At 43.8% G+C, this 14,470-nt stretch overlaps 1 protein-coding gene and 1 long non-coding RNA gene across 3 annotated transcripts in view; one reads left to right on the forward strand and one right to left on the reverse strand.

The window, feature by feature from the left end:
* The window catches only part of Basp1 (brain abundant membrane attached signal protein 1), a 52,455-nt gene extending 50,854 nt beyond the window's left edge, over positions 1-1,601 (reverse strand). Inside the window, exon 1 of the mRNA XM_046456387.2 lies at positions 1,540-1,601. The gene's annotated coding sequence lies outside the window, so the exon portion shown is untranslated. The remainder of the gene's footprint in view (positions 1-1,539) is intronic.
* Positions 1,602-2,389: 788 nt separating this feature from the next.
* The window catches only part of LOC131424625 (uncharacterized), an 82,861-nt gene continuing 70,780 nt past the window's right edge, over positions 2,390-14,470 (forward strand). For both annotated transcript variants that reach the window (XR_009227967.1, XR_009227968.1), the window contains exon 1: positions 2,390-3,321. This is a non-coding gene — a long non-coding RNA (uncharacterized LOC131424625). The remainder of the gene's footprint in view (positions 3,322-14,470) is intronic.

The following is a 14,470-nucleotide window of genomic DNA, read 5'->3' on the forward strand; positions in this document are numbered from 1 at the left end:
ACACACGGGGGGGGGGGGCTGTCATTTGTGTCCCAGGGCTTTAAGAAATATTTAGGGCAAAAGCCTTTGTTCCTAGGCTTCGGAGGGGAGTGGGTGGGTGGATGATGGGGAGATCAGATGGGGCTGCCAGGCCCTCCACACCCTGCTCTCCAGCGCATGCGCGAGGCCAAGACAAAGGAATAGGTAATTACAGTCCCGATTCATTCATTTTGCCCGCAGTACCCGAGATCTGTTAGCCCCGGCTGTATTCCCAGAGGGGTGGGTGGGGGCGGGAGGGGGCTGATCCACACCCCTATAGCAGAAGACCACCTCAGTGCTAGTGTTTGGTTTTAACCCGCCAAGCAAGTGCTAGAGGTCGTGGGGAAGACAGAGGTGTGTCAACCCTGCACAAGGCACTAAAAATGCACCCATGTACGCCAAGCTAATTTCAACAGAGTGAAAATTACTCGGGCAAAGGCTGTCCACCGAGTTCGTTTCAAGGCGGAAATGTCTCTGGGGAAGCAGATAAGGAGCCCAGCCAAGCGTTCGATGAATATTCATGAAAAGAATGCGGTTTGTAGCCACGCATTGTGTGTGCAAACGGATCCAGGGGTTCCGCAATTTTTATTTTTCTGGCGATGGGGAGCGGGAACTGGACGTCAGACTTCGGCGATTGCGCCTTACGCAAAAACTGCTAAACCCCAAACCTTAGCGCACAGTGAAGCTGAGCCCCATTAGGGCCGCGCGCTGTCAGGCTGCAGCTCGCACACCGCAGGCCCGGGCGGCGGTGGAGGCGTGCGGCTCATTCTCTGGGCCAATGGCTCAAAAAATAAAAAGCTCCGAGGTAACCCACAGGTTGATGGGAAGGCAATTCAGCCACGTACGAGACTGGGGCTTTGATCGGCTCTGGATGTGCTTCTGGATGCACGCTGTCGCGTGAACCTCGTGTTCCTTGGTTACCCCAAACCAAGATTCAGGAGTCCCACGGGTCAAGGAAACCCATTTGCCAAACCAAAAACCCACCCTCTTCCTTCCGATCAGAGCAAATTCCTCCTCTTCCTTCTCCCCTTACTCCCGCCCCACCCCACCCCCACCCTCCATCTTTCTCTGCTGCGCCCCTCACGCCCTGCCCTTTCGGTCCTGCCGGCTGGGAATGGTTCCGATGACAGAAACGCTCGGTTCAACCCACAACAGAATCTTTGGGACTCAAGCGCTTCAAGGGTTTCGCATTCAGCATTTCCTCCTTCTCCAGCAGCTTCCTTCTGCTAGCCCCCTCCCTCCCAAACTCCGTTTATCAGCCTCGCCACTCCCCTCGTCCTCTCCACCCCGCGAGTGGCCGAAGCCTCCCACCTTAGGGCCCCCCACCACCCTAGATCCCCAAAGTGTGACCGAACCTTCACGGAGGGACTTCACGCCTACTGCTGTCTAATCCACCCGCATCCCGGCTGCCCGCTGTAGGGGGAAGAACCCAGGGGCTTCGTGGGTGGGGCGGGGCGCGGTGGGGAGACAGAGGCCCCCGAGTCCACTGTGGCGGCGGGGCCACCAGATGTGCCTCCTTACCTGCTCTGGGTGCCTGTGCCGCCCCTGGGTGAGCGCGGTGCCACCAAAGGGCCCGGGTCGCTCGGATGCCTGGCCGCTGGCGGAGGCTCTCTCCCGGCTCGACGGCGGAGCCCGGAGCGAGGAGCGAGTTGGAGCACTGCCGCCGCCGCCGTCGCCGCTGCCGCTACTGCCGCCGCCGCCGCCGCTGCAGCCTCTGCATTTCTCGCGCTCGCGCTCCCCCTCCCCTTCCTGCCCAGCGCCCTCCCCCGCCGCGTCCGCCCGCCCTGCCTCCCTCAGCTCGCGGACCCCGCCCGCCTCTCTCCCCTCCCCGCCCCTCCAACCCGGCGCCCCGCCCGCCTCCCCTCTACTCCGCGCCACCTCCGTGCCCCCACCCCCTCTCCTCCCGCAGTCCCTCCCTCCCCTCTCCTCCCCTCCAGCCCCTGTCAGCCCTCCTCCCCTCAACTCCCCGCGATCCAAGCACCCCCACCTCCCTCCCTTCCTGCAGTCCCTCCCTTCGCTCCCAGCGCTCCCCTTCCCTCCCCTACAACCCGGTGCCCCGCCCGCCTCCCCTCAATTCCTGATTATTCGAGAACCGCCACCTCCCTCCCCACCTGCAGTCACCCCCAGCCTCCGCTCCCCTTCATGCCGGTTCCTCCCCTCCCCTCCAACTCTGTGCCCTTCATGCCTCCCCTCAATTGCCCTCTAACCATATTTTTCATAAACCCCCTCCCTCTGCTCCCCTCCATTCCCTTGCCCTCCCTTCCCCCTCCGCGCAGGGGCTGTTTGTGGGGGCTCGCTCCCCCCCTCTCCTCCTCCCTCCTTCCCTTCCTCCCTACCCCCCTCATTTATTTGGAATGGTCGAATAAGAAGTGCTGGGCTCTCGCTCAGACTTAAGGGGCGAGACTGACGCCCTCGCCAAAAGCTACCCTTCGCAACACCCCAATCCCGCCGGCTTCAGGCTTCTCGCTGAGATTCCGCTATACCGGCAGGCAGTGAGGTTGGGGGAGACCTGGTGGCTCCCCTCAGCCCATCAGAACAGATGTCGGCGGGTTTAGAGTGGCCCCGACCGCAGGCACGTCCGGGCTGCTCTTCTGCGAAGGAGACTTGCTCCTCGGGAGGCTCCCCGCAAGGCTGAGCCCCCGAGGCTGCTGTTTTGGGGAAGGGCGACCGCCAAGGTCCAGCTGGCCGGACAGGCAGAGTCGCCCCTCCGAGGATGCTCCTGAGACTTGGGAGAGGAAGGAGGGAAGAGAAGCGCCCGGCAAAGGGGCCGTCGATTTTTTATTTCTGTGCTTTAATGGAAGCCATCAGTTAGTTCTCAGAAGACAGGGCTGGCCGAGGCAGCCCGCACAGCGCTGCTAGAAAGCGCCCGTCAAAGCTGCGGCCAACTGCGTTGTGTCCAGGTATCCTAGGGGGCGGCCACTTTTTTTAATACCAGGACACAAAACAGTCTCCAGGGGTGAGAGATATGTTTACTGTGTTTACCTGTTGACAAGAGGGAAATGCAAACTATAACCTAACGTGACATCGTTTGCAAAGGTAGCTTTCACTAGACAAAAGTCAATTTTACCTTCCCGCAAAACCCGTCTGAACCTTTGGAACTTTTATTTGCGGCAATTTGGCGCCCTCTGGCTGTATTTGGATTATTTTCATGTTCGCCTACGTTTCAGCCAAGGAAAATGATCAACTTGCGGGTTGTCCTACAGGTCGGATGCCCTCTTGACCTGGGCACTAATTCGGAACAAGCTTGACCTCCAGAATCAGGGTGACAAAATGTAACCACATTTAGATAGACACACACTAAAGGTAAGTGAATTTGTATTCCATGGGGGAAAGATAAGTATGTTTTCCCTTAACAAGAAAATTATTGTAACTTTAAGTTAATCCAAATGGCAGGTCAGCCCAATATGTTGGTAGCTGTTTTGCAGTGGAAATGCTGACTGAATGCACAGAGTTTATACGAGGCTGCACCAAATTAGGTCAATGCGTGCAGACTGGAAATGTTCACATTTTAACCAAAGAATGATAAGAGAAAGTTTTGTTTGATTTTTTTTCTTTCTTTCTTTCCCACCACCTTCATTTGGCATTTAAATGAAATAAGAAATTAGGAGAGCACAGGAACAGGGAAGCAAATCACCAGTATGATTGCTTCCAAAGCATTATATTCATTTGAACATTTATTTCCCTTATGCTGGTATATCATGTATGAAGCTAGTTGTAGGGGTTCTCAGCCTCCTATTTGGGGCAGGATAATTCCCACACACTCCCTAGTTTTGACCATCAAAATATCTCCAGATATTACCAAATTCCCTCAGCAAGCAAAATCACTCCAGTTGAAAACTATTGATTTGTAAAATTGTGGACTTTTATAACCGAATTCTCCTTTTTTTTACCCTAACAAATTTAATAAATGTTTATATACAATTTTTTGCTCAAGATAAGAATTTGTTAGAGAAGCTGACTAGTTATTCATTTACCATTCAGGTATTTTTTTATCTCGGTGGTCATCTTAAAATTAGTGACTGTATGTTCCCATTGTATTTACATGATAAGCCTATGGGTGTTATCTTCTTTCTTTGTTCCCTATTCCAATTTAAAAAAAAAAAAAAAAGACAAGCTAAAATTTAATGTTCGGTACCTTCAGTGCTTCTGGCTAAATTTTCATGATGGAGACAGAAAACAAGCCTTTCAAAGGTGTGATTGGAATACAGATCGCAGGTTACCATGGAAACTGGAGGCAAAAGCCTATACCAGTGAACTGCAGGTGTCCTCAATTTTGCCTTCCATTAGATATAGTTGTTCTCTTTAAAGGTTTTTTTTTTTTTAAGAAGAAAAAGAAAGGAATTGTTTATGAAATAGTGATGCAACTGATCAATAATGCTATTAATCTTAAGGATAGAAGCTTTTGGAGAATTTGTAGACTTGCTATAAATGGTGGCCCAAATGTTACATCTCAATGCAACATTACTATTAAATAAATCTGACTTGTGATGTTTTTAGTCTCATTTTTAGTTGTTCTTCTAATATCATAAATTTGGGGGTATATGCTCTTGAAAAACTCTTTAAAACACACTATGGGGATAAATGAATAAGTTTTTGAAGCTCTGGATTTTAGAAAATTGTTAACATTTCTTAATATGAATGTCATATGGCTGTTTAGATTATAGACTGATGAACTTGAGAGCATATATTAAGGGTACAATTTATAATAACTTTAATTAGTTTTCACCATTACATTCATGAAGAAGAAAGAGTGAATATATTTTCAATAAACAAAGCTGGACTTTGTTGATTACAAACTGAATTCCACTGTCATTTTAAATTGTCTACATAATTTGCTCCAGGAAAGCATAACCTGCATTATGAGGCATTTATCAAAAAGAGATATCATTCCGTGATTGCTAATTTTTACTAAAGGATTTGCCATAGAATTGCTTCCAATATAATGGACTCATTGTCACTTAGTCAGTACAAAAACACTAGTGTGTTCAGCCATTCAAATGGCATCTATGGTGTCAGCTGAGATACCTGCCATACATGATTTATATACATTTTATCTCACCTACAAATCTCACTTATGACATCCCTCCTCCTCCCTCCCCATCACCCATGGAGATCTAGCATCCTCCCATCTCCTATCTTTTCCTCCTCAGTAGTAAAAAGAAGGTTAGCATCTCATATAAAAGATGTAGAACAACATAAATAAAGGAAAAGCATGGTGACAGAAGCATCACCCAGTGTTCCTCCAGCCATCTTTGCTTGACATCTTTGTGGATTATTCCTACTCCTGGCCACTGAGGTAACCAGACCCTCAAAGACCAATCAAAATAAAATATATCCAGCTCTACTGGTGAATATTGGGTAGAGGACTGCCAAGCTGCAATTTGTTAAACAAATCTTACCTACAAATTGCAAGCCAAGGACCAGTCAGCATTGTATATGGCAGTGCATCACTTTTTCCCTTTGAATTTATTTTCGATTTTTCATCAAAAGAGAATATTGGAATCTGTGTATTTACTTCATCTTTCTCCTTTTCCACCACCTCCCCACTCCACCCTATTATTACAGCCTTGCTCTTCACACAGCCACATAAGACAATCCCTTTGTTTAAATCAGTGGTTCACAACTAGGGCATGTTGTACTCCCCAGAGAACATCTGGCAGTATCTGGAGGCATTTTTGGTTGTCACTATGGGAGGTATAAGGATACAGGGTAGAAAGGGTACCACCGGCTAGGCAGAGGTCAGGGATGCTGCTAGACATCCTCCAATGACAGGACAGACCCATAAAAGACAACTACTCAGAGCAAAATGTCAATAACAGTGATAACAATGAGATTGAGAAATTCTGCTGTTTGTGAGAATGAAGTTGATGCTCAGTTGGAAAAGGTACTATTTATTTATTTATTTGAGAGAGCTCAGTGCAGAGAGAAGCTGTCTCTGACTATGGTTTGGGGTGTCTTCAGCAGGGCAGCAGCATACTTGAAGGCACAACATATTATGGAGATTTCCCTTTCATCAGGCCACAAAGCACGCTGAGCCCTTCACTGACCCGCCCCCCTCTAACTCAAATCAGTGCAGTTACTTCAAGAGCAATGCCAAAGATTAACATCAGGGGTTCTGAATTCCACTGCCTGTGACTACATGCTGAGTAACTGAAAGAAAACAGCTTAACCTGATTCCCTATTTCCCTTACTTTTTATATACTGTATGTAAAAGGATAGCCAGAAACCTGAGCAAACATCTGTTTACTACAAAGGTCTGGACTTGAAATGAGAAGGCCAGGCTGGCCTTGGGACTGACCTGGGAGCATTTGACCAGGATAAAAGGTGGATGAGAATAATCTCATGGTCTACGGGAACAGTTCTCATTCCTAACCTCCTTCTCATTTTCATTAGTCACAATGCCCCCACCTATCCCTTTAGTTCCAAAATTCTTTTCTACTCACCTGCATTTTCTTTTAAGAAAATATGTAAAATTGATGGTAAATGGTGATTGTCTCACTAACCAGGGGAGTTTTTCCAGGTAGGGCCTACCTGTTCCCATAGGCAAAAGGCAAGGGATTAAAGTGCCTCGCCTCAATCTGGGGGAAGCAGTCCTTAATTCTTTGGCTAGACTCTGAACCCTATAACCACCCTTTAAGCCCTTCAGAACAAGCTCATTTCCAGTGGCATAAAGAATGTTGCAGCCTCATGTTCCCCTGATTCCACTTTTGAACAGATGAGACTGTAGAGATTCCCATGTTAAACAGCATGAGCACTGAGCCCAGCTTCCCCTCATAATACCAACCGTTTCTAATCTCAGATCAGCCCCTATGGGGTTGTAGTGATTAAAATATTGTTACTTTAACACTGGTGCGAGGAATCCTGCCCAAAACAAATTGGCAAGGAGCTAAACAGAATAAAAAGGATGCACATTTTTTTGTTATCAATAAATTAAGCGGTGCCGCTTTGCCTATTTATCCAAGTATAAATACTGTCCAAATGCAATATCTGCCTAACTACACTTTTGATAGACTCCTTTTGAGTCCCAAACAGTAGTTACCGTTACTCTCTTGCTTCTCAAACCCAAGAATCTCCTTCACAGTTAAGCTCAACTCAGTGTCAGAAATAAAGATTTTTGCCTAAAAAAATAATAAAATAAAATAAAATAAAGCAAGATTAAAAGAAATAAGAGCTAGACTGAGAATGCATTGTGGATAAAGTTGGTAGAAATATTTGAGGATATTCCAAATCCAACTAAACCAACTAGCCATTGTGTCAGTCAGTCACTTTAAGGAGAAGCAATGCCATGTACTAAAAAGAGGGAAATGATGACAGGATGTGTCAGGGTACTTAACACAATTACGGTACTTGAAAATCACAGTTACCATCCCGAAGTATCAGTGTTCCTGGAAGACTTGAAAGGAAAAAGAAAATCAACTTCCTTGTATTTAAGATAATAATTGTATCAAAGTCAAACATAAGGAAAAGTGTCAAAAACAATTTCTCAGATACCTACAGCAAGTTGCTGAGCAATGTGTGTAGTCTTGTCCCATTTAAATTATAATTAAATACATGGGAAATGTCTGCAGCATGTGACCCCAGACTGTTGACACAGACCTCCATGAGAGATGGTGCCATTTCAGAAGTGGAGTGGAAGGTAGCCTCTCTTTCTGAAACCACGTTATAAAATTCTACATTGAATGAGTATTTTGGACACTGACCATTTGTTGCTTCGGTAACTATAATATATGATTTGGGGAGATGCTCAGGAGCCCTGTTAGGGTATTCTTCATTTCATGGTGGTTGATCAATGAGTAGTGATTATAGGAACAAGAAGATTTTAGCCTATGCTTAATATTTTTAGCTTACTTTTGTGTCAATGGACCCATAACACACATACACAATATTCTACTTTGTGCATAACCTTGGTGTGTATGTGTGTTTGTGTGTGTCTTCCTCAGTATATCTGAATGACCTAGGACACAGCATTAGTGCTAAATCAAATCCATTAAGTACTTTATATTCTATTGGAAGCCAGTGATCTTTCTTTCCCTTTTTCACTCCTCATAACACTACTATGACAGCTTCAAACCCATAAAGTTTAAACCTTTTGAAATATTCTCAGTTTAAGTTTCTAAGTATGATAGGGTCTATCAATTAATGCTGCATTGGTTTCTATGGCTTTTTCCCTCCAATAAGATTAAAGGTGGGGCTGGGGTTGTAGTCTGTGGTGGAGCAGTTGCCTGGCAAATGTGTGGTGCTGGGTTCAATACTCAGTACCACATATTATAACCAATAAAGGTCCATCAACAACTAAAACAATATTAAAAAAAAAAAAGAGGGAGAGAGATTAAAAGCAGCCGGCATGGTAGCACATGCCTGTAATCCCAGCGACTCAGGAGGCTGAGACAAAAGGATGGTGAGTTTGAAGCCAGCCTCAGCAATTTAGCAAGGCCATAAGCCCTAAGCAACTTCGTGGGACCCTGTCTCAAAATTAAACATAAAAAGGGGTGGGATGTGCTTCAGTGGTTAAGTGCCCTTGGATTCAATTCCCTGTGCCAAAAAAAAAAAGAAAGATTAAAGACATTCAGTGCAACTGGAAGAACCTGAGGGAACTGGTTTCCTCAAATACATTTTATAGCTTTTCATAGGTACCAATGGTTTTAAATTGAATATATTTAATTACCAAAAAGATTAGACTTGTGTGACGCTACCTCTTGTACCACCAAAGACATATAAATTTGTGCTGCAATTGTGTACAATGAATCAAAATGCATTCTGCTGTCATATACCTAATTAAAATAAATTAATTAACTTTTAAAAAGATTAGACTTTATTTTCCTATATTGATTCAGTGTTTTGTCTAGTTTAATAGTCTCAGTCTTTTTAAAAGGGTTAACATCAGTTCTACAGGTAAAAGTTTTCAAACTGTCCCTTCAATGGGAAAATTAGTCTGTCCTTAGAGACCTGTTCTCTGGGTAACTCTTTTTTTTTTTTTAAGAGAGAGAGAGAGAATTTTTTAATATTTATTTATTTAGTTTAGTTTAGTTTTCGATGGACACAACATCTTTGTTTGTATGTGGTGCTAAGGATAGAACTCGAGTCACATGTATACCAGGCGAGCGCGCTACCGCTTGAGCCACATCCCCAGCCCTCTGGGTAACTCTTGTATTCCACTAGGAGGTGACCAGGCACATGATACATCTTAGTGGCTGAGGAAACAAACTTGGTTGTTACCTATAATGGGTTAGAATCCCAAATGTGCCAATACTTTCTAGCTTCCTGTGTTTGAGCAAAGTCCTTCATTTCTCTTGGCCTTAATTTTTTTTTTTTAATCTGGAGAATAAAATATTACCAACATTATTGGGTTGTTCTGAGGGTTATATTTTAAGAAAAAAGTTTATGTAAAACCTTTAACACAGTCATACAACACCCTCAGAAAAAATGTGTCCTGAAGAAGCTAATTTTGTAACAACACCAATTGGATACATTCTCTTACAAAGGGGATAATGAATTTATTAAAGGATAATTTTTAAATAAAGTTTTTACAGGAGATATAGAAATGTTCTCATGAGGCCTTTCATTGTGTCAACCTCAAATTTCAGAAACCATCACATTATAATTCTACTAAACCATTTTTCTGAGAAGGAAAAATAACACCCAGATGGGCAAACTCTGTGCTGGGAGAGAGTCTCCGTGCAGGAGGTGGAGGGGAGGAGGAAGCCTCTCCTTGAACAGTGCTGGAATTTCCACCACTGAGCAAAGTCTCTCTGAAATGCATATCCCCCTAAGGCTGCCTCTGCCCTGGAGTCTCAAGCAGAGCTTTATGACCAGGGAAACTCAGACTGATGGACATCAGGGAAGTCTTGGACCACTTCTGCCCTAGATTATTCTTATTGAATGTTGTGAACTATAAACAAACAGTGCAGAGCAAAAAATGGACTTCTCAAGTGCTCTGTTGGCAGAAAAACAATAAATACCTGAGGGCTTTCCTCCTCTTCCTCTTCCTCCTCCCCTTCTTCCCACCCATTCATTCTCTTTCTTCTTCTTCATTCCTTCTCCTTCTCCCCCCTTTTCTTCTTCATTTAAAACCTTGGCTCATACCTTGGCCCCATGGAGGACGGTTCTCCCATTTGTGCCTGGGGTCTGACGATGGAGACACCATGTCTTGTGCAGTAGCTGTTTAAACTCTGCTCAAGTGCCTACAAATTGCTGAGTGCAAGCCCCAGAGGCCAGAAGCACACAGGAAGTAAAAGGCAACCTGTGCCGCAAAGATTTTTGAGGGCCATAGCTACTGGAGGGATGTGACTGGGAAGTGCACACACTTGAGTGGCTTCTGGAGGACTGGGGGAAGAGTCCAGGCTGGAAGATGTCGGGCCTGAGGCCTGTGCAGAGCTTCCTTCTGGGGTGGAAGATGCTGAAGATCCCAGCAGGGTAGAGAAGTAGAGGATACAAACATTCCTCCAAGGGCGGAGAAAATAAGGTGGGCCACAAGTAATAACTGACAGGAAAGTTTTAAACGGCAACCCCTGCATAAACTTGTGTTGGACACTGCATTTTTTTTAAAGTTGTTGTTAACTGATAATCTGAAAGTTGTTACTAATATTATACTTTTGTAGTCCTGGGAATTAAACCCAGGACCTCACATGCCAGATGAGCACTCTACCACTGAGTTATACCTCTATCTCCTTTTTATTTTGAGACATGATCTCACTGAGTTGCCCAGGCTGGCCTCTGACTTGTGATCCTCCTGCCTCAGCCTCCCCTATAGCTGCTAACACAGGTGTGTACCATAGTGCTCACCTTGATATATTTTTTAAGAGCACTTAAAAACAAAAGTTAATTATAAAATCCCTACCTTCAAAAGTATACAAGCCAATGAAGCTTACGACCTAGAATGGGAGTCAGAAATTTTTTTGTAAAGGGTCCTATAGTGAATATTTTAATTGTTGAAGATCATGAGATTTCTAGAGCCAACTTTACCACCATAGCAGAAAAGCAAGCCATAGGGGATGCATAAACAATGGGCATGGCCGTGTTCCCACAAAACTTTATTTACAAAAGCACATGGCAGGTTGGCTTTGACCCCAAGGCTGAGTTGGCACATTCCTGATCTAGACTGTTCATGATTTCTTCCTCCTGAAATCTCCATAATAGAATGACTTTGAAGCTTCCTTTCAAAAACTCAATTTTTAAAATATGCATTATATTAGTTCCCTTAGGAAATTATTCTGGGGCAATAAATAGGAAGAAAAGAGCTCTCTAATCTTTTGAATATGCTGTATACAGAAGTTCACATGTCGCAAATGGTTATCTTTTCTTTTTTACTTAAGATAAATGCCTCACAGTTTCTTCTGTCATTTCTTTCATCCGTTCACAACATTTCTGACTGCCTGATACATAAAGTAATGAAAATCTATACTTAATCCAAATTTCCATTAGGAGAGTTTCACACTGCCTTCTGAGGTTTATGTTATTTTAATCTAATGAATTTCATATTATCCCAGTAATTGAAATGTGGCTTGGAATATTTGCCAGTCTAGTCTACAATTATCTCCTATGGAAAAGCAAAATGGGGGTGGGGGGAGAAAGCAAGATCACCACCCAGAAGAGACGGAAAGAAGACACATCTTAAGGGAAATAAAACATAAAGTATAATAAATACTAGACTTAGTGCCAGAAATTTTTCTGAAAGCCCATTTTTTTTGGGGGGGAGGGTACCAGGGATCAAACCCAAGGATGTTTAACCATATCCCCAGCCCCTTTTTTATATTTAATTTAGAGACAGTGTCTCGCCAAGTTGTTTAGGGCCTCACTAAATGGCTGAGGCTGGCTTTGAACTCACAACCCTCCTGCCTCAGCCTCCTGAGCTGCTGGGATTACAGGCATGTGCCATGGCACCTGGCTTAAAGGGCTCACTTTTAAAATCGTATGATAGACTACTTCTCCCTCATGACATAGGATATCAGGTGAATCCTGGTTAAATAAATAGACACAGCTCTGTGAGATTAGTTCCTGGAGGTAACAGCTTATAATTTTGAGCCTGTGGTTAGTTCTTTTTCTATTACTAAATGTTGAGAAGCCTTCAAATGTTTATCTAATTTGAATCTAAAATTCGACTGAACCGATGATGTTTTGGGAGGTGGTCTTTTTAAATCATTCTCTGACATTTAGAGCTAGAAGGAACCATGCTGTCCAAGAACCAGACCCTGCCACCTCCCACAGGTAGGGTGGACGGTGGTGATCACTCAAGTCTCAACCATGTCATTCTCTCAGTAGCCAAAACATTCTTTGTAATACTCTACCCTGGAGTCCACTGCCAAGTCCATCTTCCCCCCAAAACTGATGTGCACTTCTTGCCTCCAAACCAGCTCAATTGCTTCATTTAACAGGTTGGGAATCTAGGCACATTGAAGTTAAAGAACTTGTTCAAGTGGTAAACCCAAGTCTCCTGTCAGCGCCATGCCCTTCCTGCTCCTGTTCCCAAAGGCTAGATTACCCACAGAGCAGGGCAGGATGGGGGAGACCATGACTGTTGTGTGAATTCTAACCATGCAAACATTAAGCATATTTTCAAAGTGCCTACTGAATGCCACAAACTATTCCTGGGTGCTGGGAATCTAGCAATCAAGGTTAAAAAAAAAAAAAGTCAGGTAAATGCAGGCAGTCAGGTCACTCACTGCCAGAGAATAACTTCTCTCTGAGGAATGGTGGGCTGGGGATGAGGAGCCAGCCTGTGATAGATAGTCAGGGAAGGCCTCTCAAACAAGGAGCTGAGAGCTTCATGGTATGAACTGACCTTGGAAATATGGAAGGGAGAGTACAATGGCAAAGAAATAGCAGCTTCAAGCCCCCAGGATTTGTTGAGAGGGTCAAAGGCAATGTTCAGTGCTGTGAGCCAGAGTAAGATAAGGATGGATAGGGACCCTCTGTGCTTGGAGGTGGTGTGTCACCTGGACAGGAGAGGTCCCAGGGGAGTGGAAATAGCAGAGATGGTGGATTAGGATTAGCAGAGCAGAAATGGATACATTGAATACGAACAAAACCTTTAAGACATTTTACTGTGACTAAGAAATGCAGCATTACCCAGAAAAAAAAATTGGGGATTAGACAGAGATTTCTTTTTTTAATGAAGGTTACTAAGGCATGCAAATTTGTTAATGGGGACATAGGAAGAGCAGGGAGCTGATGAAAATGGAGGAACAATTATAGATGCAAGGTCCTTGAGAAAGCCAGAAAGTAGAAAAAGGGAAGCACCTACTTTTACAGAGCAGAGACGGCCCACCCACCCATAGCAGGAAGAATGCTAGGGAAGGCAGGCACAGGTGTCAGTCAAAACTAGGTTGACAGGTTGATGAAGTGGGCACGTTTCCAAATATTAATGTATATACACAAGCTTTTGTCAGTTTGATCACTATGGTAAGCTCAGTGCCTACAACAGGATTGATGACATATTAGGCACTTAATAAGTTTTTATTGAAAGAAAAGTATTGCAGAACTGTCTTGCCCATGTGATTTTCAAAATAACCACAAGGTGGCAGGCTCATTCAACAAATCACATTATCATCTGTTTAGCTAATTCTTACAGGGCAATAATAAATAACCAAACCCAGAGAAATGTAGACTTTTTCCTGAACATTTTAACAAAATAAAAAATAAGCTAAAACCTTAAGACATGTAAGCATTCATTTGCTGACAAACAAGACATTTTGCAACCACAAGAAAGGAAATAAAATGCAAAAATTGGCTAGGTTCCCAAGAGCTGAAGATATGCTTCTGGTAGTATAAAATTATTTCCTCTTAAGAATTATTTCCTCTTAAAATAACAATGCTTACTTCTTCCCAGTATATCTCACATTTGGAATATCTCAGTCACATTGATGTAAAACACAAGATTCTCCAAAGTGAAACAGGATCCTCTCTGAGACTACCTAATCTGTATCTGAAATACAGATTTTGAACCTTAATTTCATTTGTATAAAGAAGATGAGGGAGGAGGTTGGGATTGTGGTTCTGTGGTTGAGCACTTGCCTAGCACATGTGATGCACTGGGTTCAATCCCCAGCACCACATAAATAAATAAAATGAAGGCATGTGTCTATCTACAACTAAAAATATATTTAAAATGTTTTTTAAAAGATGAAGAAAAAGAGGAAGGGGAGCAGCAGGACTGGGGGTTTAGCTTAGTGGGCAGCACTAGTATACATGAGGTCCTGGGTTCAATCCCCAGCACCACCAAAAGAGAGAGAGAGAGAGAGAGAGAGAGAGAGAGAGAGAGAGAGAGAGAGAGAGATTAGATTGGCCCTTTTTCAAAGGCCCTTTTGAATCTCTGTGTGTTATTCCTCATAGATAATATCTTAATGTTTATTTTTCTTTCCCAACCACCTTAGAATAATACAAATGATACAATAAAATAATACAAAATTTCTCTTTCAAAAAAGTGACATAGGTCTTGATTCTAGCATTTCTGCAT

The sequence above is a fragment of the Marmota monax genome, unplaced genomic scaffold (assembly GCF_021218885.2).
Source record: "Marmota monax isolate L192 unplaced genomic scaffold, Marmota_monax_Labrador192_F-V1.1 WCK01_AAM20220418_F8-fsc00037, whole genome shotgun sequence".
NCBI lineage: Eukaryota > Metazoa > Chordata > Mammalia > Rodentia > Sciuridae > Marmota > Marmota monax.